General features: G+C 46.6%; 1 protein-coding gene and 1 long non-coding RNA gene across 5 annotated transcripts in view; both read right to left on the bottom strand.

Annotated features, from left to right (window-relative positions):
• The window catches only part of PRKN (parkin RBR E3 ubiquitin protein ligase), a 1,151,747-nt gene that overhangs the window by 53,566 nt on the left and 1,072,945 nt on the right, over positions 1–25,236 (bottom strand). The window lies entirely within an intron of this gene.
• On the bottom strand, positions 21,392–23,491 carry LOC140697923 (uncharacterized). The gene is made up of 3 exons (XR_012075302.1): positions 23,290–23,491; positions 22,645–22,714; positions 21,392–21,670 (listed from the first exon to the last, which is right to left on the bottom strand). It is a non-coding gene; the product is annotated as an uncharacterized lncRNA (long non-coding RNA).

The following is a 25,236-nucleotide window of genomic DNA, read 5'->3' on the forward strand; positions in this document are numbered from 1 at the left end:
CTGTGCACACATACTGCCTCCCTTAACTGATTTTATTGTGCAGATCAATATGTTAATCCTGGAAGCAATAATATAAACTACTGTGGTTTTTCCAGGGCGTTTCTAAGCTCTAGTTTCATTATAAGGCAAGATTTATTACCTCTGTGCTGCTGATGGGACCCCAGAGACCCTCTGTCAGAGTCTGGAAGCCCCGGTGACAGGCGTGACTAAAGTGTTAAATACAGGGGATGCCTGGGAAGCTTCACATGGCATAAGCTGGTGGCCTGGGAACATGCTCATTCATTCATTCATTCATTCAATCAATGCGTGCTTAGTAAGCATCAGCCATGCGTCCAGTTCTGTGGTTTGTAATGGAGATAAAACTGTGATCAAAGACACGCTCAGCGCCTGCCCTCACTTAGCCTCCCGTCTGTGGGTTTGGAACACCCAGTCCTCCATCCTACGTCTCCTGGACTAGAATATGTCAGGATTAAGCTTTATTCTGGCAGCAGTTAATCAGGCTGCTGTGGAAAGGGCGTTGCCCTTCCAGACACCCAGACAGCACGGGAGGCCAGCCACCACGGAGCCTGCAGAGAGGGGGACCGTGTACTAGGGCAGGGCTGCCCTTTACCCTCAGAAGCCCACCCAGTATCCTGCACGGCGGCTCCCTGGGACGTCTGGGCCAGGCCCCATCACATGTGCTGCCAGCGCCCCGCCCTCCCTCCTCTTCCCCCTTCTCTGCCGAGTCCTCCCACCAGAAGGAAGGCCATTTACAATTCATATATATATATGGCAGAAAAGGAATGGCCGTTTTTATTAGTCATCAGCATCAACATAGCTTAACCGAATGAATCATGAATGAATCACAGCAGCCCAGGGAGGTGGCCAGCTGGGGACGGAACCCAGGGTGGGAATGGTGCAGTGGGGGCTGGGGGAGAAGCTGGGAACCAGCAGGGCTCAGGAGAGGGAGGCCAGCATACTGGTGGCGGGTGGGCTGGCAGAGGGGCCGTGAAACCCCTGGCCAGTGGGGGAGGCACGGAGGTGCTGGACAAAGGAGGCTGGCTGTAGAAGGGGCTGTGCTGGCCCAGGGTCACCTGCGGCCCGGCCAGACAAGAAGGTGCCTGGCTTTCTGTCCACGGCATCCACATTACTCAGGCTGAGGAGCCACGTGGTCATTCCTGGGGATGAGGGTAATGCCAGACAAATGAGCTGCCGAATCACCCTAGCTCTGCGAAGGTTAATTCGAGAAGGTACTTTTTAATCACAAGGCCAACCTCCGAGAGAGAAGGCCGCAGGGCGTGGCCAGGGCAGGCCTCCCCCAGCCCTCCCCTTCTGGGCCCTCTCTCCCGCCGTCTTAGGGGGGTGTGGGGAGGAAACCCATGAAGCAGGTGGGAAAGAGAGACAAAGACTCGGGAAAGGAAAGGGGAGACGAAGAGAGGAGGAGAACAGGGAACGTTCAGCTCCTTCACCGCGTCTTCCCAGGACGGGGCTGGGAGGGCAAGTGAGGGCAGGATGTCGGTGGAATTTTAATTTGCACTTCACTCCTTTGCTGCAAATGCCTCCCTGGAGCACAAGCTGTTCCTTCCGCTTCTAAATGCCGGGAACACCGGTGGGGACCCAAAACGAAGTTCTGGGTCTTTGTGTACCATTAGCAAGAGAGGTTCTTTTCAGCATCCTCTCCCTGAATGTCGCAGCTGAGCGCCCTGGGGGTCCCTCCTCCATGAGGCTGGAATCGCCCGGCCTGCTGTGTTCCTGCCTCTGTTTGTTCAAGGAAGCAGCCAGTGTCTTTCCTCGCTGATGCTCAATTTTGAGTCCTGATATTCTGGGCTTGTGTTTGGACTGACCCGAGGCCCAGTGATGTGCGCTTAGTGCCCCAGACGGTCCTGGATGGCCGCCACGGCCTCTGCTCCAATACACCAAAGCACAGAAACCGCTCTGAAATGTTCTCCCATCGCTCACTGGAAACAAATAACAGTGTGCAGATCTCATTTAGAAGACCAGCTATGTAATGATTTATTAACTTCTGGCCTTTTGGCTGAAACTTGTTTAAACAGTAGAAAGAGTCAGGCAATTTGGGCTTTATCATGCTGTCGAATGGTCCTCTCCTCAACACTTCGTATCTGCTTCACAGAGTGAGCGGGGGACCTCCTTATGGGCTGAGCAGGTCTTCCTGATGGAGCAGCGGGCGCGGACGGCAGGGAAGCAATTGCCGCCCGTGCGGAGGGCGGTCTCTGCCGCGTGGAGCCCGGTGGGGGAGAGTCTTCGGTGGCTGGAAACTCTGTTACGCTTGGGCTGTCCATTCAGAGGTTTCAGTGACAGGAAATTAATCTCACTTTGAAGGGGAGCTAGGCACGTGAGCAATGCACCTTCTGCCGGAACGTCGTGGGCAGCTCCTCTGAGGATGGAGGCAGAGCCTGCCCCACGTTCTGTGCAGCCACCGATGCCCCTGTCACCATGTCACAGGTTTCCTACCTCCCGGCAGGTGTGGCAGGATTGACCTAAACACAGCTGGACTGGAAGGCAAAGCCCTGTGGTCGGACTGCAGGACAGGGTGACCCACGTAAAAACCTGGGAGGGGCGTCACCAGTCAGCCAGGATCCAGGAACACAGTGATGGGAGAAGCGACGCCTACTCAGCACCAGGACCAACCTCCCAGAGCCTCACGGGAACTATTCGTCCACGTGGGTTTACTCATTTTTCTTTCTTTCTTTCTTTTTTAAAAATTGAATTGCAGTCAATTTACAATGTTGGGTTAATTTCTGGTGTACAGCATAGTGACCCATTTACACAAATATATATTCCTTTGCATATTCTTTTTCATCACAGGTCATTACAAGGTATTGAACACAGTTCCCTGTGCTGCACAGCAGGATCTTGTTGTTTATCTATTATATTTATAGCAGTTAGCATCTGCACACTCTGAATTCCCAATTTATCCCTCCCTTCATTTTTCCCTTAAACTCTCATTTTACAGATGCGGGGAACTGAGTCTTGGAGATTAGGGACCTGTGTGGAAGTCATACTGCTGGTCAGCGCTTTAGCTCAGCCTCAATCCCAGGTTTGAACGGTTTTGTCGTCACAACAGGGACGACAATACAGCGTTTACCGTGCAGACCGCGCAGCTGGCCCCCCCACGGCGGCCCGCACATCCGCAGCCCGTGGATGCTGAGTCTCTCCAGCTGCACGGGGGACCCTCGGGCCCTCGGAAGCACTTTACCTCTTCTACACGCCCTCGGTGACTCCCCGGGAAAGGCTGCCCCCACCCCCGGATCTGAGCACGGTCATGTCTTGCCTTGTCTAGTGTCTCCTAGAGTCCCCCGCCCTGTGGACGTGACCCAGCCGCACCCACTAAGGTCGCCACTGAGGACAGGACAGGGTGGAGACCCAGGATGGCCCCTCGTGGGCCCCACATGACATCCACAGAGAACTCAGTGGGGTTGCGCCTGCGTTGCCATGGGGCTGCCACTGAGGACAGGGCTTCTCAAATGTCCCGTGATGACACTTTGGCTCAAACTGCCCCGTGACTCTCCATTTCTCTCAGTATAAAAACCCGTCCTCAGCAGGTCCCCCCGCCCACTTCCTCCCTTCCTCACTGTCCCCTTCAGCCACCCTGCTCTTCTCGTTCTTCTAGAACATGCCACAGCCATCGGTCCAGCTGCTCCCTGGGCTTGGAGTGCGCTGTGGTCCTCAGACACCCGCTGACTCCCTCCCTGCCACGTCTCTGCTCACCTCCGTGTCCCGGCGCAATTCCCGCCTCTCCGGGAAGGTCACTCTGATCACCTGCTTCATGCTGAGACTCGCCCTTCCCGAAACCCTACTGCCCCGGGCGCTGCTCGTCCCTCCTCCATCGCTTCCCTTCCACAGTGGTGCCCATGCTCACCCTCAGGGCCAGCGCACTGCTCTGTGACATTTAACTGGCGCACAGGCACACCCTTTCCTTCGGGTTTTTGTTCACTGCTGCTTTCACACCACAGCAGCAGAGTTGAACAGAGCAGCAGACCCCGCTGCCTTCAAAGTTCAAAATGTTTCCTGCCTGTTGTAAACTGGTGCTGCTACTGTGGAAAACAGTATGGAGGGTCCTTAAAAACTGAAAATAGAACTACCATGAGATCCAGCAATTCCACGCCTGTGTTTATATCTGGGAAAAGCAAAAACACTAATTCCGAAACCTACATGCACCCCATGTTCATAGCAGCATTATTTACAACTGCCAAGACACGGGAGCAGTCCCAGTGTCCATCAGCAGACGACTGGACTAAGACGACGTGGAATGTGTACAATGGAGTGTTACGCAGCCACAAAAGGATGAGATATCGCCATTCACAGCAACGTGCATCGACCTAGAGAATATTACGCTCAGTGAAGTAAGTCAAAGAAGGACAAACACTGTGTGATATGACTGATACGTGGAATCCAAAAAATAATACAAACGAATGTGTGTACAAAACAGAAACAGACTCACAGACATAGAAGACGAACTTGTGGTTACCAAAGGGGAGAGGGAAGGGGTAGGGACAAATTAGGGGTGTGGGACTAACAGATACAAACTACTAGGCATGAAATAGGTAAGCACTGAGGACACACTGTTTAGCACAGGGAATTACACCCATTATCTTGGAATAACCCAGAACAGAGTATAATCTGCAAAAATACTGAATCACTACGCTGTACGCCTGAAACGAACACAATATTGAAAACCAACTATGTCAATTAAAAAAAAGGTTTCCTATCTGGCTCTTACAGAAAAAGTCTGCCAACTCTAACGTGTGGATAATTTAATTATCTACTGGACTTTTTTCTTAGGCTGTTTCCCTGGTGGAATGTAAACTCATGAGGGCAGGGATCTTTGCTTCTTTTGATCACACCTAGAACGTAGGCGGCACCCAATACATCTTTGCTGAGTCAGTGTGTGAGTGAGGCCGAGTCATTAAACACCCAGTGCAGAGTCATGCTACCGGGCAGCCAGTCAGCTCTGGAGTCCGCATTCAAATACAGAGACCTACTCTTTTTTTAAGAATTTTATTTTCTACTGAAATATAGTTGATTTACAATGTCGTGTTAGTTTCTAGTGTGTAGCATAGTGATTGAATGATATATATGTATTCTTTTCATATTCTTTTTCATTATAGGTTATTACAAGTTATTGAACATAGTTCCCTGTGCTGCACAGTAGGATCTTGTTTATTCTGTATATAGTAGTTTGCACCCGCTAATCCCAGACTCCCAATTCATCCCTTCTCCCCCTTTCCCCTTTGGTAACAATAAGTTTGTTTTCTATGTTTGTTTCTACATCTCTGTTTATAAGACAGATTTTCTTCGCTAAATCAGAACAATCAGACAGGAAAAACTATGTGCTGCCTATCAGCTCTTAATCTTATTAAAATAAGCAAGAAAGAAAGACCATGTTTCTGACCAGCAGGTGGACAGACTGCTTCTAGACAAGTCCTGGGGCTGGGAGCTCCTCGCAGCATCTGACTAGGAGGCACTGAGGCCTCACAGGGTCTGGCTGACGGCTTGGGCTGATTCTTTTTCATGCTGTGACAATCCTGACTATCCTGATGGTGGTCACTGTCATGTCATCATCACCTGTCCCTCCTGCTCAGAAGCTTTTCCACTTTGAAGTCCACCCACCCCCCACAGATGTCCTGCAGGTGCTGGAGAGATTTGGTGCTGGAAACCATCTCTATAGGAGGTAGCTAAGGCTCTGGGATGAGGTCGCCAAGGAAGAGAAGAAGGGAGACTGAGGAAGGAATCTTGGGGAAGTGGAGTCAAGGAAGAGGTGGGAGGTGTGGTCATACTGGTCTTGCTCATGTATCCTTGGCCTAAGTGTGGGCAACTGCATCTTGATGGCCTGAAAGACTCATCTACGGCCATACTTCATGGATTTAATCTCTGACTTACAGTGTTTAAGTTCATCTGCCCACACAACTCTGAGAATGAGATCTGTGTCTTAAAAGGAGGAAGAGAAAATGAGCTGTATTTGTTATTCACCAGGCCCTGGGCCGGGGGTAACCAACTCACTGTTTCCTGGAATTATCGTAACAACCCTGAAAGTCACACAGTTTTACAGGTGAGAAAACCCAGGTTAAATAACTTTCACAGTGTGTTGGAGATTTGGGTTGTCAATCACTCACCCCTCCTGCCTCCCTGGATGTTAACCTTGAGACGCGGTGAGCAAATTGGAGGAAAATATGGGCTTCCGTAAATCAACGGTGACTGGTAGTTCTCTGAGTGCTGGACCCCAGGGGGATGCAGACAGACCTACTTTCCACGCACACCTAGCCCCGGGCCTGCTTTAGACCTGGAGGCAGTGACCCACCCCCGGCATCAGTGACACGGGGGCATTGCAGGCCAACCTCACTCGCTCCCTCACTGGGATCTGGACGTGGGTGGGCTTAAGCCCTTGGGCCACTCATCTACTACTCCGCACGCTCTGTGGCTCCCAGCATGATGCCACAGCGGGGCTCCTGCAGTCAGCCCAGCCCTCTCTGGACCCACCGATTAGAACCAAAACTTCAGGATGAGCTGCGTGTTAAGTTGATGATGCCATCTTGAAAAGGCATCACTGCATATCAATAAAAATATTTACATAACAAATATTTGCATAAAGGGGAATTTTACTTTGGAAATATTAATATGTAATGAGCTACAGCAAGTGTGTTTGAAGCAGTCTCTGCCAGTCTGTTTAATCAAAGTAGAGAAGAAAAACAGGTGACTCAAGCCAAACATTTTTCCTTGGCACTTGAACTCAGTCACTTGGAGCAGCTCTGACAAGCCTATTTTTATGGGAAAAACCACAACAATTTTGGAGGAGAAAAGAGCAATCTTCCTACCAGAAAGCGAATTTGTCTACATTCACGTGTCTGTCTGTACATGGTTTGAGTTTCGCTTTTAAACTCCAGTGTTGGCTCTTTGCTCCTTGATAGCAAAACGTTCGGCATTATTTTTGGGATAAGATACAGCCAAGTGCGAACGCTAGTTTCTCTTAGTAAATAAATATTATCATCCTCAGCCAGTAGGTGTCGCTGTTCATTTATCATAAATCCTACCAGCACGCCGAGGCAATTGCTAAAACAACAAGCATGTTTTCTGGAAATAAAATAACCAGTAGGTGCTGGGAAAGGATTATTTTCTTTCACAGGTGTCTCCAAATCAAAGCTGAAGTGTGAACAACAATTCACTCTTTATATGGCCTCCCACGTAGCATTTTCTTCGAGAACTTTAGCACCATTGTAAGAATTCCTTCCAAGCCATGTTTGTACCTCACATCTAACTGCCTGACCCTATAAACATTTAGTGGTTGCTTCTGCTTACAGAGTACATTGGCATTTCCAGATATAGGCAATGGAGTTTTCTAGTATTTCAGCACAAATCAGAACATGATACCGACTGCTGCCTACACAGACACACCAACAAAAGAATCATAGATACTCGGAAATGAAACATTAAAGCCAGTCTCCAAAAAGATGTGAAATGCAAACACATCATTTACATCAAGGATACAGAACTGTATACTCACACAGGAACTGTTCAACAAGTATGTATGCAATAAACAGGATGATAGTGGTCCTTTATTGAGCACGACACCCTAGACACGGAGTTAGGTGCTTTCACACATGGCTCACTTAGTGCCCGCTTAGATGTCCATTCTGCACACGAGGAAACAGAGGCTTAAACAGGAGAATGAAGTCTCCAGGCAACATCAGTAGACAGTGACTGACGTGGAATGGAACCAGATGATTGACTGATTGATTAAACCACTTTATTGTGGTATAATTGTTGTATACTAAGCTACACATATTTCAGATGCACAATTTGAGAAATTTTGATAGATATATATACATCTATGAAACTACCACCACAATCAAGATACCTAACATTTCCATCTCTCCCCCAGAGGTGCAAATCTCAAACTCTTGATTTGTCCCTTCCCACCCCTGTTCCCCCTGGTAACCATGACTCTGTTTTCTATGTCTGTGAGTCTATTTCTGTTTTGTAAATAAATTCATTTGTATCTTTTTCTTTCTTTTTTTAGATTCCACATATAAGTGATACCATATGGTATATTTATTTCTTTTTCTGGCTTATGTCACTTAGAATGATGATCTCCAGGTCCATCCATGATGCTGCAAATGGCATTATTTTATCCTTTTTAATGGCCGAGTAGTAGTCCATTGAACATATATCACATCTTCTTTATTCAGTCATGAACCAGATGATTTTGATGACTTTGACCCCAGCGTCCAAGTTCCTAACCACCATGAGACAGACGTTCCTCTGACTTCCATAAGGAAAAAGTGGATTCTGCTACCATCCTGGGTTTCCAGCTCTGGCTCCTCCACTGAAGACGTGCAGCAGCCTCAGCAGGTCGCTCTGCCTCCCAGATTACTGACTTTCTCCACCGTCACCTGGGGAAATGGATACCTACGAGCAGGGCTACTGTGCAGACAAGAAGGAACGTGTTGAAGAAAGTTCCCAGCACAGTGCCTGGCATGTCAGAGACACTTGATACATTTTAAAAACCTGATTTTTAAAATGAAAGAAACAGAAATAACCATGAATATGAAGGAAAATATCCTTCTCCCAAACATGTAGTGAGAGAGCGGAGAGAGTCTGTGGCATTTTCTGAAGGTCTAAGGGCTCAGCTTCTGTCATTGACAGTCGGGAGCATTTTGGGAAACTCCCTCCACTTGGTGGGAACTATAACTTGCTAACTCAGGGCCAGGGAGTCCTCAGCCTTGACTTCAAAACTTTTAAAGCCTAAAATTCCCTGTTTTCGCAGTTCCTCCTGGGGCTGGCTTTTGCCTCCATTTCCCTGACTTTAATTTAGTTCGCTGTTAATACAAGTGTCCTGATCATTTATTGGCCAGATGGGATCGGGTGACTGGTATGCCCCGGGCATCGTATGCCATGCTGGTGAGAAAAAACCAGTGTAGGATCTGATGACACATAGCACAGTGTGGATGAGGCAGACATTGATCAAGAATTGCACTGATACAGGTGTAACTACAAATGTCTGTGCCGGTGTCGCCAGCCTCTGTGTTGAAGGAAACGACCCAGAGGCCAGGGTTAGGCTTTGTCTGGGGGCCGGAGTGAGGCAGGGTGGTACTTGCACGGAAGAACGTCTGAGCAGGGCTCAAACGTGCTGGGGAAGGAGCAGGTCAGGGCATTTGTGGAGCTGAAGAAGGTGAGTGTGGCTGGAGGACAGAGGGCAAGGGGAGGGTGACTGTGGGTGGGACGCGTGGAGGGGTCAGAGGCCCTCTGAGGGGCAGTGTCCCAGCACCATGCTGCTGCTGGCAGCTGGGGACAGGCCTGGGGTGAGGGTGTGGTGACAACCTGTGTTTGTAAAGAGCTGAGAGGGCTTCCAGAAATCTGAAGTCTTAGGTAGAAAGGAGATAGGACGAAAAGGTGGCCAAATGACCTTCCCTGGGCAAGTGGGGATGGATTAGCAATATTGGTCCCAGTCCATGGACAGCAGGTGAGTCTCCCTGTGCGCCACTGGTTGCACACTGTGCCAGGCACGGGGCTTTATGTGTTTTTTCTATTTTGCATCCTAAATAATGGGTGACAGTATTTGTGACTTTTCTCAGCTCTGTAGAGTTTGCTTCTCTGAAATTCCTGTTTCCCTGAAATTCCTATTCTTTGCTAATTTTCATTTTGTACCTGAACAACGGAAGACAGGGAGGACCCAGGGCAGGGACTGGGGAGGCAATATACATAGAGGAAGAGCTGCCTCCTTTACTTTGTACCTTTGGGTGATGATGTAACAAAATAACTTGAAGTCTATCCGAATGAGCCTTCACCCTCCAGGCAGGTCCGGGGAAGCTGAGGGCTCCCTTACACCATGACCAGGAGTGGTCAAGGCGTTACTCATAGCTATTTTGAATCAGTACTCAGATGGGCACTTAAACACTAACATCTGAAATTCTCAACATACGTGGAGATACTTCAAATAGAAAAAGAGTCAGTCTTTTCTAAACAATGAACTAGTAGGTGTAGAATTTCCATCCAAAAGTTGTAGAAAAGTGGCCAGAAGGGTGCTGGGTATTGGCAGTGAGGCCTGGAGTTTAACCGCTTTCTGGGTCATAACCAATGCCCTGACCCCACGGAGAAATCTCATTTAATCCTCACTAAAATTATAAAGGATCAGCATGAGGGGGCTTAGAGAGTACTTGTAACTTCTAGAGATGAGATTCCTTTTTCTGTTAACCAAGGAATGTGGTAGACCCATGACCTCACAGGAAAGAGGTAGGTAAACTTGAGGGCTACATTCATCTCTGGGTCCTGTTTCCAACCCTGGTTGTTGTAGACTGTTCTACTGGGATCATATTAGATATTCCGAGAGGAGTTAAAAGGTGCATAAAGTTAATGTAAGAAGAATTTATTGCAGGGTCTACACAGAATAAATCACACAGAGTGTAGAGAAATGTGTTAAAATTTTGAACTATGTTTCTTAAAACTATAGATTATCTCGTTTATTCTGGATTCAGTATATTAGTAACAGATTTAATATCAAGGGTGTTGAAAAGATTCTCATTAGGGTCTTAATCAAAAGAATGGATATGATAATGGACAAAGAACTTGGAATTCAGTGAACTTTAGAAGTAGAGTTGTGATGAAAAAGAATGACTTAGATTCTTTTGGACTTTTGATACAGAGTTTCTGTTAATAGATCCTCACTATGGAAACACACACAGTCAAGAAAAATATCTTTGGGTTTTACTTACAAGAGATCATTTGAGATAATTGGTAAGGGATCCACATCAAATATATTAGGCAATGATTCCACCTTAGTTCAGTGGTTGAAGGCAAAAATAATAACAATCAAAGCCAAAAAAACAGGAAAACAAAAATTAAAGTAAAATTTCATGAAAATAAACTTTACGTCTAGCTCCTTTCTCTCCTGGACTCATACCCGTAGTCGTCTACATACTCTTTCTGTTTACACTCCATTTTCTTGTTTCTTTACTATTCTCCCTTTCTCTGTGTCCATGGAATTGTGGAAAAGAAAGACATTTAAGAAAGGAAGAACGAAAGGTGGAAAAAAAGTCCCAGAGGCAAGTGACATATTTTTAAAGCTGCTGCTTCTAGGCTGGCAATTTCTAAACGAGAAGTCATGCCCTGGCCTTGCATCGTGGATGCCCGCAAATAAACAGGGATGACGCCGACGACAGCCCTCTTCTCCTGGAGCAGACATCGACCACAGCACTCACAGCCTGTGCACCAAGGCCTGAGTCTAGCTGGGCATGCGTTCAGACATTTTGTTTGTGGCTTTCAGAAAGCACTTGTATTTCCTATAAACCCACTTACTTCTCGGTATCGTGGTGAGTGAAAAAGGCGCTGACGAGGGAAGGCCTGGGTCCAGCAAGAGCAGTGGCGCTCCCAGCACGGCCCCGGCAGCGGCAGTGGGCTTGGGGAGACCAGCCCTTTAGTTTATGACACCTGTGCATCGGTGTGGTTTGGCCTCCTCCTCTGAGCAAGCGTGGTCACCAAATGAACAGCGGGCTGTTAGCGGCCATCTTTCTCGTCCGGTATCTGAAGGGCTGTCACCATGCCCTGACTCTGCTTGCCCGCGTGCAGGGTGTCGGCATGCAGGCGGGGCAGGGCTGACAGATGTTGTACGACTCTCAGCTGACACGTGAGGAGGGAGGTGAGTACTGTGACTTGTTACGCATTACAACCGTCCGAATCTTACCTGGGGAACCTTGCACGCTTACCCACGCATGAAGAACACTTGTTTGAACGGGGGATGTCAAGCTCTGGAATGAGGATAACAAAGTGCATCTTAAGTTCCTTGATTTGGGGCCAATGACAAGCAAAACATTTATAGATTTATATTCCTTGTCAATCCCAGGCTGCGATTCATAAAGTTTGCTGGTCTCAGTTGAAAGTTGCCTCTTTTTTTTGTGGAGGGGGGTAATCAGGTTTGTTGGTTTGTTTGTTTGTTTGTTTATTTGGCAGAAGTACTGGGGTCTGAACCCAGGACCTCGTGCATGCTAAGCATGCCCTCTACCACTTCAGATATAACCAACCACCCTAAAAGTTGCCTCTTTAGGGAAGCCTTTTCTGAGCAGTCTTGCGAGATCAGGCTCCTCTCCTGCTCCCCACTGCCCACCATCTCCCTCACGGCGTCCTGTGTGTTCCATCAGAGACTTCATCTGCCAGCACTCGTCTGTAGGAGGGCAGGGACCCTGTCTGGGTTCATTATTGTGCATCTATTGATTAAAAAAGTGGCTGGTACTTAGTTAGGCGGTGCCGAATTAATACTAGATGAGTAAATGAATTCAATTTTTATTAGTAAGTTTCTGTTTTTTTTTTTTTAAAGCCTACAGACTAGATGTGCACAAGCTAAAGGTGTTCATGGACAAAGCCTGAAGACAGGATGCGGGCCAGGTACCGCACATAGGAGGCAGCAGGCGGCCACTGACGTCCCCTTAGAGAGCAGTTACAGCATTAGGACTGCGTCCCGTACCAGCGTGGGGAGTGGAGGATCTGGGGGGCCTTAGACAAGCCACTGAGAATAAGCAAAGCACGGAAGGAATGGAAGTATCTAGGGATGAATACTCCTTATCCTGCAGTAGCTGGAAGGGCCTTGGGTGCTGTGAAGTCGTTCTACATCTTGATCATGAAGAGACAAATGTCAAGATGTGGGAAGAACTTCCTTGTTAAAAATGCTCCGAAAAGCTGGACCGCCTTGTGGAGGGAGATGCCAGGGGTTCCTTTGATGAGAAGTGTTTAAGAAAGTAGTAATGAATTTTCAGCTTTATCACAGGCCAATGTTAAGTAAGTGGTGCCTACAAGTTTCTTCTATTTCTGAGAATCTTTGCCAAGAAATCAACATTTATAAAGCACCTACGTGTTGAGGTGGGCATTCCCACTCTCTCTCTCTGCTGCACACACGCACACACACGTGCGTGCACACACACGCACTTCCAACTTTAACATAGGAGGAAACTGCGTCCCAGAGAGGTCAGTGTTACTACTTCTACCTTGTTAGTGAGGTCGGAGTTGGGATTCAAACACAGGCTGGTTTGATTACAGAGCCCAGAGCCTTTCTACTGAACCGTGTTAAAGAACAGAAGGCGGAGAGGTAACACTGAGGTTCTGGATTCCATGGCTTTGCTCTGCCCCACATCAGAATCCTCTGATCCAGAATCCCACTCCTGGACATATATCCAAAGGAAACTCTAGTTTGAAAAGATACATGCTCCTCAATGTTCATAACAGCACTATTTACAATAGCCAAGATGTGGAAACAACCTAAATGTCCATCAACAGATGACTGGATAAAGAAGATGTGGTATATATACACAGTGGAACACTACTCAGCCATAAAAAGAAGGAAATAATGCCATTTGCAGCAACATGGATGGACCTACAGGTTATCATACTAAGTAAAGTAAGTCAGAGAGAGAAAGACAAATATCATAGACATCATTTATATGTAGAATCTTAAAAATGATGCAAATGAACTTATTTATAAAATAGAAACAGACTCACAGACATAGAAAACAAATTTATGCTTACCAAACGGGAAAGGAGAGGGGGAGGGATAAATTAGGAGTTTGGGATTAGCAGATACAAACTATTATATACAGAATAGATAAACAACAAGGCCCTACTGTACAACACAGGGAACTATATTCATTAGCTTGTAAAACCAAAGTAAAAAAGAATATGAAAAAGAATATATATATGTATAACTGAATCACTATGCTGTACACCGGAAACTTAACACGACATTGTAAATCAACAATATTTTAATAAAAAAAGTGGCCTCTGACATGTTATCACTACATGCGTTAAAATCCAGTATGAAAGATTACAACACTCGTTAGTTCTGCCCACCACAGTCCTTCACAAAGAGCCTTAACGGCTCATGTAAGAGGCATTGGGATGACCTGTGGGGAGAGATGGCTTAGGTCTGTGGTTCAATATGTATCCAAGTCTGGTCTGAAAGTTCCTCACTGCCCTCGTCTTTTGAGATTAGGATCCACAGTTCACTCACTTTTCATCTCTGATACACCAGGTCAGGGACCGGTGCCCAAGGCTACTCCCCGTCAGACACAACAAAGGTGGCTCCTAACTCCCCAGTGAGGTGCCTTCTTGTGGAGGTCAAGGGTGCAGCCACATTTGGGGTGCTCAAGTTCATTAAGAATTACCAGGAAATGACTTTGTCCAAGTGCTCATGATTTCACGCTTTGTGAAATACAGTTCAATGTATAATACAGGTCAGACCCAATTCTAGGTCGTGAAACCCCCACGTTCACGATGCTTATTATGTTCCTCAGGAGATGAGGCATTTTTAATTCTTTCACATTGGGGTTCAGGATTCCTGTGAGGCACAGGGGTCGGTCCCACCATCTTCTGAAGACGAGTCCTGGTGTCAATTCCAGAAGTGGGGAGGAGAGACAGTGATGTGTTTCCAAGTTGAACGTCAAGGAGGACCTACTGAGGAGGGGTGACAGCCGTCCGGGTAGTTAATGGAGAGTCTGAATACAAAGTCGTAGGAGTGCAAAACTGATGTGTGACATGAGGGAAAATTTATAAACAAAACAAAACAAAAAGAGGAAGAGACAAAAAGGAGATCATGAAAAAGGAAGAATGAAAATGAAATGTCCGCTGCCTCAGAATATCCAAGGCAATGTGCTCAAGGACCTTAGTAATTATATTAGTATATATTTTTATAATATACAATGTAATAGTGCTATAATAATTATATTATTACACATTGTCATGGAGTCCGAGACACTATATTATTACAGTGCTTTATACATCTTGTTTAACCCTTGCAGTGCCCCTCACTATGGGTGCTGTCATCACCCGCATTTTCAGATGAGGCACACAGAAACTGGATAATCTGCTGAAGGTCACCAGCTAGTAGAAGATGCAGCTGGGATCAGAACTCAGATAGGACTGTCTCAAGAATTTTTTTATTCCTCCAAGTTACCAAAAAGCCATTACACTTATGAGGCAATATCGTCAGTCTGTCTCTTGTCTGAGTTGCTAATAGTTAGCAATAGTACACCTGACATGTGAAATGAAACACCACTTCAAGATGCTTTGGGATATAGACAATTATCTGTCTGTCTGTCTGTCTGTCTGTCTATCTATCTATCAATCACCTATTCTAAGGATAAAGTTTCTTCCACTATTTTCTACCTTTAGGTGTTTGGTGGGACTGGAGGTATTCAAATCAATAAATAAAGTCCTTTATAATAGTTGCATTTAACAAGTGTGGGAAGAATAAACTGTCAGGCTTTGGACAAATCCCACATTGCATGCACAATGCGCAGACTTCCATGTACTGTGGTTCAGGGACCTGGGTTGGCTCCTCCGATCGATCAAGCAAACCAGTAACATCTAGGCATGATCTGAGATTAAAATAACTCTGGTGAATACACCTAAAAGCAGAGTTTCCACCACTGGAGAGAAGTTTGGGGTTTGGGGGGTGGGCTTGGAGCGTCCCAGCAGAGGGTGGCAGCGGGCCAGACAAAGGGGGTTGGGTTTGCTGGCGGCCTCAGCGCATCTCCGCGCAGCCTGGCGCCTGACGCATGCTCACCTGTGGGGGATGCTCTGCAGTCATACACGCCATGGGGTGCATTTCCTCAAAGCCACAAACCTCAGTCCTGGTGCAGCACAGGCAAGTGCTTTCTCTTACTCGCAGCCTGAATGAAATACATGAATAACTGGCCTAAAAGAGCCTGCCCCTTTATCAAAGGACTCCAGCCTTTCCCCTGACAGAGAGCGCTGCCCTGACAGTCCCTGACACGGAGGAGGTGCAGATGTGTCAGGCGCCCGCTGCTGGGCAGGGGCCGACAGAAGGGTGGGCCAGGCGGCTGGGCTCAGAGGAGTGGCCGGAGCCCTGTGGATTCCCGGGCTCTGTGCCTCTGTCTGCCACCCCGGTGTCACAGCAGGCCATCGCAGGTGACCACTTTCAAGACAGCAGCCAAAAAGGGCGTTGAGCCTTGCTGTGTTTCGACGTGGGCTGCACTGCGGCACACGGCCGATCGTTTGGAGGGTTCGCTGTATGTGTGGGTGCATTCCCACACGCCTGAAGGATGGCTCTTTGTCAGCTGTTACTGCCCTGCTCGCGAATCAGCAATTTGTCCGTACAAGGCTGACAACAGAAAGCACATTCGTATTTTTTCTCTTTATTTTCCTGCCTGAGTACTTCTACCTTTGAACAATCTCCGTCTTCCTTGGGAGCACGTGGGCGTGTACCTCACTTGTCTATTTAAAACCGTTTTTTCAGGCAGATGACTGCGTGAGCTGTGTGGCCACTCGGCCAGTGATGCCAACCAGGCCCCTAGCGTGTGCTGGCCGAGGCCCAGGGGTGCCTGGTTCCTCCCCACATTCTTCCTGATGGCCAGGCATACACTCGGGCCCTGAGACTGGAGGGCTGGCCGACCTGCTCAGGGTACCCGACCGAAAAAGGAGGGCAGCATTGCTCATGCCCAAGAGATCACTAAAGATGCACCTTAAGCAATACTTCTTTTAGACAGGACACCTGCAGATGGCACCTTTGCTGACCTTGAACGAGCCTTGAGATCTACACTTTTCCTTTAATGAGCACGCTCCGCTCACCCTGCCACAGTGCACAGGCTATAGATAAACATTCATGTTCTTGCTCATGTACTAATTTATTCTTTTACAAATTCACCAGACAGATATTTATCAAGTGTGTGACATGTACCAGGTGCAGGGCTAGGTGCTGGGACAGAGTGGCAAACAGGATAGGCAAGGTTCCTGCCCTCGGGGAGCTGATCATCAGAAAAGCAAACTGGTCATTATAATAAAAGTGTGCTAAGGGCTGCTGTTGTGCTGGGGGGCGGGGACCGGAGGCCTGGGAGCACAGGGCGATGAGGTAGGGGTAAGGCACACCATCGTGGAGGGGTAGGGCTGGTGTCCCAGAGCTGAGACCCAGGGGTGAGTGGACTTTGCCAGGCGCAGGGCATGGAGACGGCCCCAGCACAGGGCTGCTCACAGGTGCTGGCAGCTCATGGAGGGTGGACTTGGTGGGGAGAGGTCTGATTACATTTTCCTGATAGGAGGCTACTGAGATTGTCCAGTTGGAATATGACAAGCAGAGTAGGGACGGAGGAGATGGGATGGAGCCTAGGAAAAATACTGTGAGATGAAGCAAGAAGAACTTGAATGTGGAGGGTGAGGGGCAGGGAGACCTCGGGAGTGATGGCCGGGTTTCAGGTTGGACAAGTAGCTTCTTGGAGAAAGAGGAATTCAGGACGAGGAGCAGGCCTGGGATCTGTGATAGGAAAGTGGGTTCTGGACTCGTTCCATGGGGCTGTTCTTCTGGAATGCAGGATAATGTCTCCCTAGTGAGTAAGCGCTCGGCTTCGGTTCTCTGAGCTTGCCGTGCGGGGATGCTCGGGGGCGGGGGCTGAAACAGAACAGCCTTCTGCTGCCCACAGGGGAGCCTGAGGGCTTCTCCCATCCACTCACCCATCTGCCAGGCACAATTTTGGTTCTGTCTGTTCCTGTTCCAAGTCTGGATTCTCTCAAGCCTTTTCCTACAAACAACCACTAGATACTTAGGGATTCCCAGAGGCTGCGGTTAACTTTAACTGATCATCCTACTACAAACAGCGCTGGCCTTAGCTCTGAAATCTGAAAACAATAGGGGATCAATCGCAAAACAATACAAAAAAAGTTTTGGGAAATACTTAAAAACATTCTAGTAAAGCATTCCTAAAACGCACATGGCCCACTGTGTGATAAAAAGGAGAGGATGGGTATCTAACTCCCATCTGCCTTTCTCTCAGAATGCTTCTGAGAAACGCTCCCGAGACTGGGGTGAGTCATTTAGGTGAAGCTGTCCAAGTCTGAAGTTCCTTTGTGATTCTCCTGTGGTCTCCATCAGTTCGCAGCTAGCTGGGGATCAGAGCCTAAATGCTGGAGCAGGGAGCTTTTCAGCCAGATGATTCTTATCTCAGCGTCATTCATCACCAACCCAGAATCCAGACAGTGTGCTGGAGAAGATGCCCCAGATGGGGTTCTGACTGGTTGGCATGTCGTGGAGCCCCCAGGCCCCGGGTTCCTCATCTCTGAAATCAGAGGTCTGTACCAGAAGGTTTCTAGGGTCCCTTCCAGTTGTGACTCTGAATCTGTGAGGTGCAGCGGGGCAGAACTGTGACAATGACATCACCTGATTCCAAGCAGTTATGGCCTCAGGATCGTGTGGACTTGGACAGGTGCCTGAGTTGCAAGCACCTGGGAGCCTCCCCGGGTCAAAAGCGGCACCACCCAGACCCCTTACACGGGTGACCTTGGCTCCCAGACCGAGGCGAGAAGACTTTGTAAGGCTCCCAAGTGCGCATGCGTTTGAGGGAGTCTATCCCAGAGCCCCCATTTCCGCACGTGCCAGGGCTGGGGCTCGTGTGGGTTTTCCTCTCCCCTTTTAAAAACAACCCTTCTTCTACTTTACAAAAGCAAGACTCACCCCTCACCCACCACAATCTCACTACTGGGCTGAAAACAAAGGAATGGTTCTTAAATCTCTTTTTAGGGGAGCTTCCTTTAGGGAAGAATCAGGTACGGAGCCTCTGTCTTGGGACCTGAGGAGGCTCCCATCTCATAGGCGGTGCTGCTGAGTGTGAAGCAGGGTGATGTCCGCAGGGTTTTGTCCCTCAAAGACTTTCTAAAATCACATATATCGTTGAGTGTGGGCAGTGGGGATGAGAGCAGGTTTTGCCCAATTCTTGTGTAATGGCTTAAATTCTTTTTTCTCCTGACTCTTGTCCATAAATGCACTACTCTAGTGGGAGAATCTGAGTGCAAAGAGAAAATGGCTAAGAGATACTGAATGCAGAGATGCCTTCCCCCCATGAATTTAATGTTAGCAACGAGAATTGGCCAGTCTCCCGCTTATTCCTGGGTCAAAACATTAGCCGGAAAGAAAGACGTTTTGAACAGTCGAAGCAGCTCATTCTTTTAAATGTTAACAAATATTTTTTAGGGCCTACCAGATTTTTACATTTAGTATTGGATTAAATCTGCAGATAAAAATTTTATGTGGTTCTTTTGAGATTTGGTGTGCATTATTTAACAAGGTAGTTAAAGCCCACATTATTTTAAATTACGTAATAAAATATTTACTCCAAGTATAGTCAATACTCATCATATTTCATATTATAAAGTGTTTGCTATTTCTACGTCTATTAACAAAAATTAAAATTATATGCTGGCTGCTGAATCAGAACTCTCTCTATACGTGTGCGTGTATATACACACACACAGACTTACGTGCGCTCACTTTCTTTAAATACGTAGAAAAAGTTTGACCATTAATGGAGTCATTTCTGAATTACTGCATATGACTCTTGTTTAATTATTCACAGACGCCCAATACCAGAATGCATTTAATATATACACAAATGGGCACTAGCAAAAGACTCCAGGCCATCCTGGCTTCTTAAATACATAATCTCAGCTACGTATAACATGCAAATTAAGTACAAGAACAGATTTATTTTTGTTTTTTAAATATTATGAAATGGTTAAATTATAGACTCCATATCATTTTGATCTTGACCGAATTTCATAATCCATCTGGCAGGTGGACACCTAATTTTAAGGGAGATTTACAATACTCTTTGGGAATGATCATGTTTATTTATATTGAAAATAAATCTACTTGGTCTGGTCTCGTTGACTGGTTTGATAATGAGGACTGAGTTTGCTAAGTACTTTATTAAGAGATATTTTATTGGCAAAGGCACATTGAAAATAACAATACTTAAATTTTTTAGTCTTTTTGAATATATTAAACAAAGGATTTCTAAATTTACAAAATATAGGTATAATCGATGTTTACTTGTTAGAGCTTCATAAATCTTTGGTATACTTCCCATTAACTGAAAAAAAAATGAATTACCATGCTCACTGGGTAACAAATCCTTTGCTTCCAAAAATTTTGAAAATTCAAAATAGTTTTTGATGACAGACCCCCATGTGATTTTGGGGCATATAACTGCAAATGAGTTTTAAAAAATGAAACAGTGTTCTTAGAAAAAGATGTCTTACATTATAACCCACTGATATAAACCAAGTTCTTTAGTGCCTACATCAATATAAATTAAATGAAAATAATTCATATTGAACCCTCTCATTCTAGTGACCAGTATCGCTTATTCATAACATCTCATTAAGGTGTGCATTACCATTAATATCTTACTCCTTGTTTAACAAGTATTCATCAGAATTTGTAATGTCTTTTTGTTGTTTTGATTAATTGTATAGTATCAATCATTTAAATGATAATTCAATTATCAAAATGTTAATGCTTAGAAAATCATGTCTCTTAAGAAATTTGAAAAATGTAAATTTACGTTTTTTTTGTAACAGAGATACATACTAGGTGAACAAGAAAAGATTTTCAAAGAAATCCCAAGAGTTAAAGACTGGATGCAAAATTCCCATTGGTAAAGTAGAGCTTGTTTTCGCCTTTAGAAAACGAGGGGTGTAAATGTCAAACCCCTGTCTGTGTGGAGTCGGCTTCAGTCATTTGAGTCCTAGTTCGCTTCTTGAAAAAAAAAATCAGTATTTATAATAGCCCAGAATGTTTACTTTTTGAAAATATTTATACCTAGGAAAAATTTTATAGATAACTTAAAAATTTGTGAGGAGGTCCACAGTTTTCAAAACATGGTATGGGGTATATGGGAAAGCGGTTTGAACCTCACCACTTTGCTCCATTTTGCTAGCTTCACTGCTGTTTTGTTCAAGAGATTGTCTGCTCTTCCAGCTCCTGGAATCATGGGGAAAGATGGCTCACTCCTAAGTTCACCTGCAGTTTTCTGTGTGCTCTTCCCTCCGCTGGGACCCTGGGCTGCTGTCTGCTGCGCAGGGCAGGGGGCAGGGGCTGGCCATGCCTGCCGCAGGTACTCAGTTCCCTGCTTCTCTGCTTCCCCCCGGCCTTCTTCTGGTCTCAGAGCCTCCGAAGCTTCAGGAGCCGTGCCCCAGGCCTTCAAGAGCTCGTCCCCTCTCTGGCAGGGGTGTGCCCTAACACACAACTGCAATGCAGACTGCTCTCGAACGCACACAGTGGGGCCTTTATCTTGCTGCCCATGTGACGGCTTGGCAAGACATTCCATCTCTCTGAACCTTAGGATTCGCATTTGTAAAGTGAGGATCTACCAGCCTCTTGAGGGTTCGAGCTGCAGCAGGGAAAGGGAGCTCGCTGAGAACTCTAACTTGTCATTAGGCATAGCCTCTCCCAGCCCCTCTTACACTGCTTGGCGCGTGGAGATAAATTCAGTAGCACTTTTTTTCCCATTACAGATGCATCTTTAAAAATAAACAAAATAAAACAAAAAAGAACACGAATCTGGCAAACACGCCACCATGGGGAACATGGTCTGCCTGCTCGTGGGGGAGGGAGGAGGGCGGGCTGAAAAAATACTGGGAAGAAGCCCGGTTTCCCGGCTGTGACTTGCCGAAAGCGCGCATCCTTCCGTCCTGTCCTCTCGCTCTCTTGCACTCGTGATGAAGAAATAGAACCTTCGGCCAACTGCATTTTTGTTCCACTGGTAACTAGGTTAATGCGACCTGACAGGGCTGGATGAGACGGCACAGGAAGAAGTAATATCTGTACGTCAGTGCAGCTTGATGTGGCAGAGGTAAACTGAGTAGAACACAGAGACTCGCCAGGAAAAAAAGAGGGAGTATTTCACTGTAAAAGACGTTGCAGGATAATATTTTATAAGCAACGTTTTTCATAGACAGTAGAAGCAGTTACCTTCCTGCTGACCTAAAAATTCCCCAAATGGCTGTACATTATTTGCCTCAGTCGCTGTTTTTTACACACACTGTTTGATTGACAATAACCCCTCCCACCAGGGATGAGTGTGACGGCAAATGAAGTCATTTTGTTAACGTAGTTTTACAAAGGGCACTTGTACCATGAGCTTTACAATGATTAATATTTCTAAATATTATTTTTTAATGGAATACTGTGTTACTTTTACTTATTTCTTTGTTTTTGTTTCCTTTGACTTTTTCGAACTATAGTTGATGTACAATATTATATGTTACAGTTGTGTCATACAGTGATTCACAATTTTCAAAGGTTATACTCCATTTACAGTTATTGTAAAATAGTGGCTATATTCCCCGTGTTGCACCATACATCCTGGTAGCTTATTGTATACATAGTAGTTTGTACCTCTTAATCCCCTCCCCCTGTATTGCCCCTCCCCCTGTATTGCCCCTCCCCCCTTCCCTGTCCCCACTGGTAACCACGACTTTGTTCCTGTATCTGTGAATCTGCTTCTTTTTTTTGTATATTCACTAGTTTGTTGTATTTTTTTAGATTGTGCATGTAAGTGATATCACACAGTATTTGTTCTTCTCTGACTTATTTCACTTAGCATAATACCCTCCATGTTCATCTATGTTGTGGCAAATGGCAAAATTTCTTTCTTTTTTATGGCTGAGTATACACACACACACACACACAAAATGTATATATGTGTATATACATATATACACACACAATGTATATATGTATATCACATCTTTAGCCTACAATGTGCTAGTTTAGAATATAATGGTATACGCCTCACTGTTATTCCCATTTCTCCGATGGGGAAGTGGAGTTTCAGAGACGTTGAGGGACTAGCACAAAGGCTCACTGTGTTTCCTCACCGAGCACTCGGGACACCTGTTCAGATTTCTTTGGCTTCAGAATTCTTCTACTTTTTCTGTATTATACTTCCTGTACCAGGAATGATAGTTAAATTAATCTGAAATGTAAAATATAGTTACTTTCCTAGGCAGATCTATTTATTTATATATATATATATATACATATATATATATATATATTTTTTTTTTTTTTTTTTAAAGAAAACCCGTCTCCGTGTGAAGGCTCCCGGCATCTCCTTCCCCTGCTGGTGGGTGTGGCGGTCCGAGGGGGTGAGCTGACCCCGCCTCCCCGCAGTGCCTGTCGGGAAGAGGGCAGGAGGGCGGGGGAGGGGTGGGTGGCGTCTGGTGTGCTTTCCTGGACACACGGATGTCACTCTCTGCGGTGGAGAAGAGCAGCCTACGGAGACATGAAGCTCTGGAAGCTTCCTAACCACTCTCTGCAAACTGGAGATTCTTTGGGGAGTAAGAAACGCCTTTTCAGGGCTGCAAGTGTTTCCCAGGAGGGTTACATTTTTGGTGATGAGTGACTTCCTGGTGGGAGGGTCCAAGAGGGGCTCGGGGGAGTGGCTGTGACTCGGAAGTGTGGGGAGGTTGGAGGAATCAAGTCGCGATGGGTAAGTGGGTCAGAACAACATTTGCTCTAACCTGACACCTGGCTGGTTCTTGGTGGGCCTCCCTGTGCCCAGGGCACCCGGCTCAGGAGACGTTCCTCAGGGCCTCCTGGGTATTAAAATGTCTTCTCTGTAAACACACATTTCCTTGTTTGAAATGGCCTTTCCTCTCTCTCACACGTAACCGTGGAGGGGAGGGAGAGGGTCTGTGTTTTGTCACCTGGGGGCGGCTGTGGCCTGCGGTCCACCCCCACAGCCCCCGGGCTCGCGGGGCACGTGGAAGAGGCCGTGCGCTCAGCCGCCGCGCGAACCCGAGGGCAGTCGTGGTGCTGCCGGGGCTGCCGGAGGCTGAGGGAGCCGCCCGGGCTGAAAGGACCCCCCTGGGCCGGCGTGTGGGCCTCCTGGGGCAGAGGCTGCCCTGGCTTCTCAGGTGCGTGAGATCACAGAACACAACTCACCTGAACTGGGATGGTGTGTATGCGAACGAGAAGCCTCACCATTCTGACATCATACATGACTGTGTTAACAGCGTGAAAATTAGAATAATAATTTCCTCAGACATTAACATATCTACTCACCTCACCTAACTAAAGCTGGTCTACACGTAGGAGGTTAAGCTGATTATACCTGACAGTGTAGTTTGGAAGTGGTGGTTACATGAGTAGTAAACAATGCCTTTTCCCAGATAGGAGCCCTAGTGCAACCACTCAGCGCGGCGGCTGTGACTACTTGGTGGGTAAACGTTTATTTGTCCCTCCTGTAATGGCTACAGTTACTACAGGGGCCTGTCTGTCCACAGCCTTCCATGTAGCACACCTCTGAAAATCACGAAGTCAGAGAGGCTGTGTCTGCGGCAGAGGCGTGGCCCTCCTTGAGCTGGGGTGTCCCAAAGCTTATGTACCACGTCATTTAAAACACCCACATCAGGGGGTGGTCTGCGCTGGAAGTTTCTTTCTTTAATGAAACAGGCAACACTTCCGTTTTCTTACAAACTCACCGACGTGGAGAAACACATTAAACCTGATAAACAGCCTGGAGGGTGGAAGGCGCACTTTACACATGTAGGGTTTCTTACTGTCAGCCTCACGGGAGGGGAAGAGAGTGCGCACATATATCGGAAGCTTTCCAGTGCAGGGCTGGTGTGGAAACTGGGAGAGAAAAGAAAATAGAAAAAGGGGGGGGGTATATCTCCGTGGTAGAGTGTGTGCTTAGTGTGCACGAGGTCCTGGGTTCCATCCCCAGTACCTCTTTGAAAAAAAAAAAACCTAACTACCCTCAACTCAAAAAGGAAAATAGAAAAAAAAATGGTGGCTGTTTTTAAAGGATGAGTAAGTGGTAAAGTGCTATATGAATACCAGATATCCAGTCACCATGCATATGGCTATTTTGAGTAGTCAATCTGCCTGTAAATTAGCTAAGCAAAACTAACAATATACATTTTATGGAACCGACTAATATATGTTTTACAGAAAGCAGGACGGACATAGTGCTTTTGTTTATTTTAAGCAAATAAGTACACGAAAGGCATGAAAAGGTAGAGGCTGCATCTTCCCAGCACTGTAGCTAAATTCTTAAGTGAAAACTGTTCTTTTGTTTTAGTAATTTCGGATCAGGCTACGGCAGTTGATTGCTCTAGACTTTTTTTTTTTTTTTTAAGTTGTATTTCTTTCAGAGACGGAAAGTCAACCTCACTTTGTAAAAGAGAAAGGAAGGTGACCCTCGGCATTGTAACATAATGTAGCTGGTCCCCAGGTGTAATCCCGAAAAAAGGAAACCAGGTCCTGGATAACGTCTATAATGTCGCAGCTGAAAGGAAGCTGACGCCAACGAGCCCCTCAGAAGCACAATGAGTCATTATGCCCGGGCTCCACAACAGATGCGAGTTCCCAACAACTGGCTTCCCTCCAAAACAGGCAAGAAATAAAGAGGGCAGAGCCAGGAGGGGGCTGCCAGAGCCTCGCATGATGGGGAGCCTTTCCAG

Source organism: Vicugna pacos, chromosome 8, assembly GCF_048564905.1.
Source record: "Vicugna pacos chromosome 8, VicPac4, whole genome shotgun sequence".
Classification (NCBI taxonomy): domain Eukaryota; kingdom Metazoa; phylum Chordata; class Mammalia; order Artiodactyla; family Camelidae; genus Vicugna; species Vicugna pacos.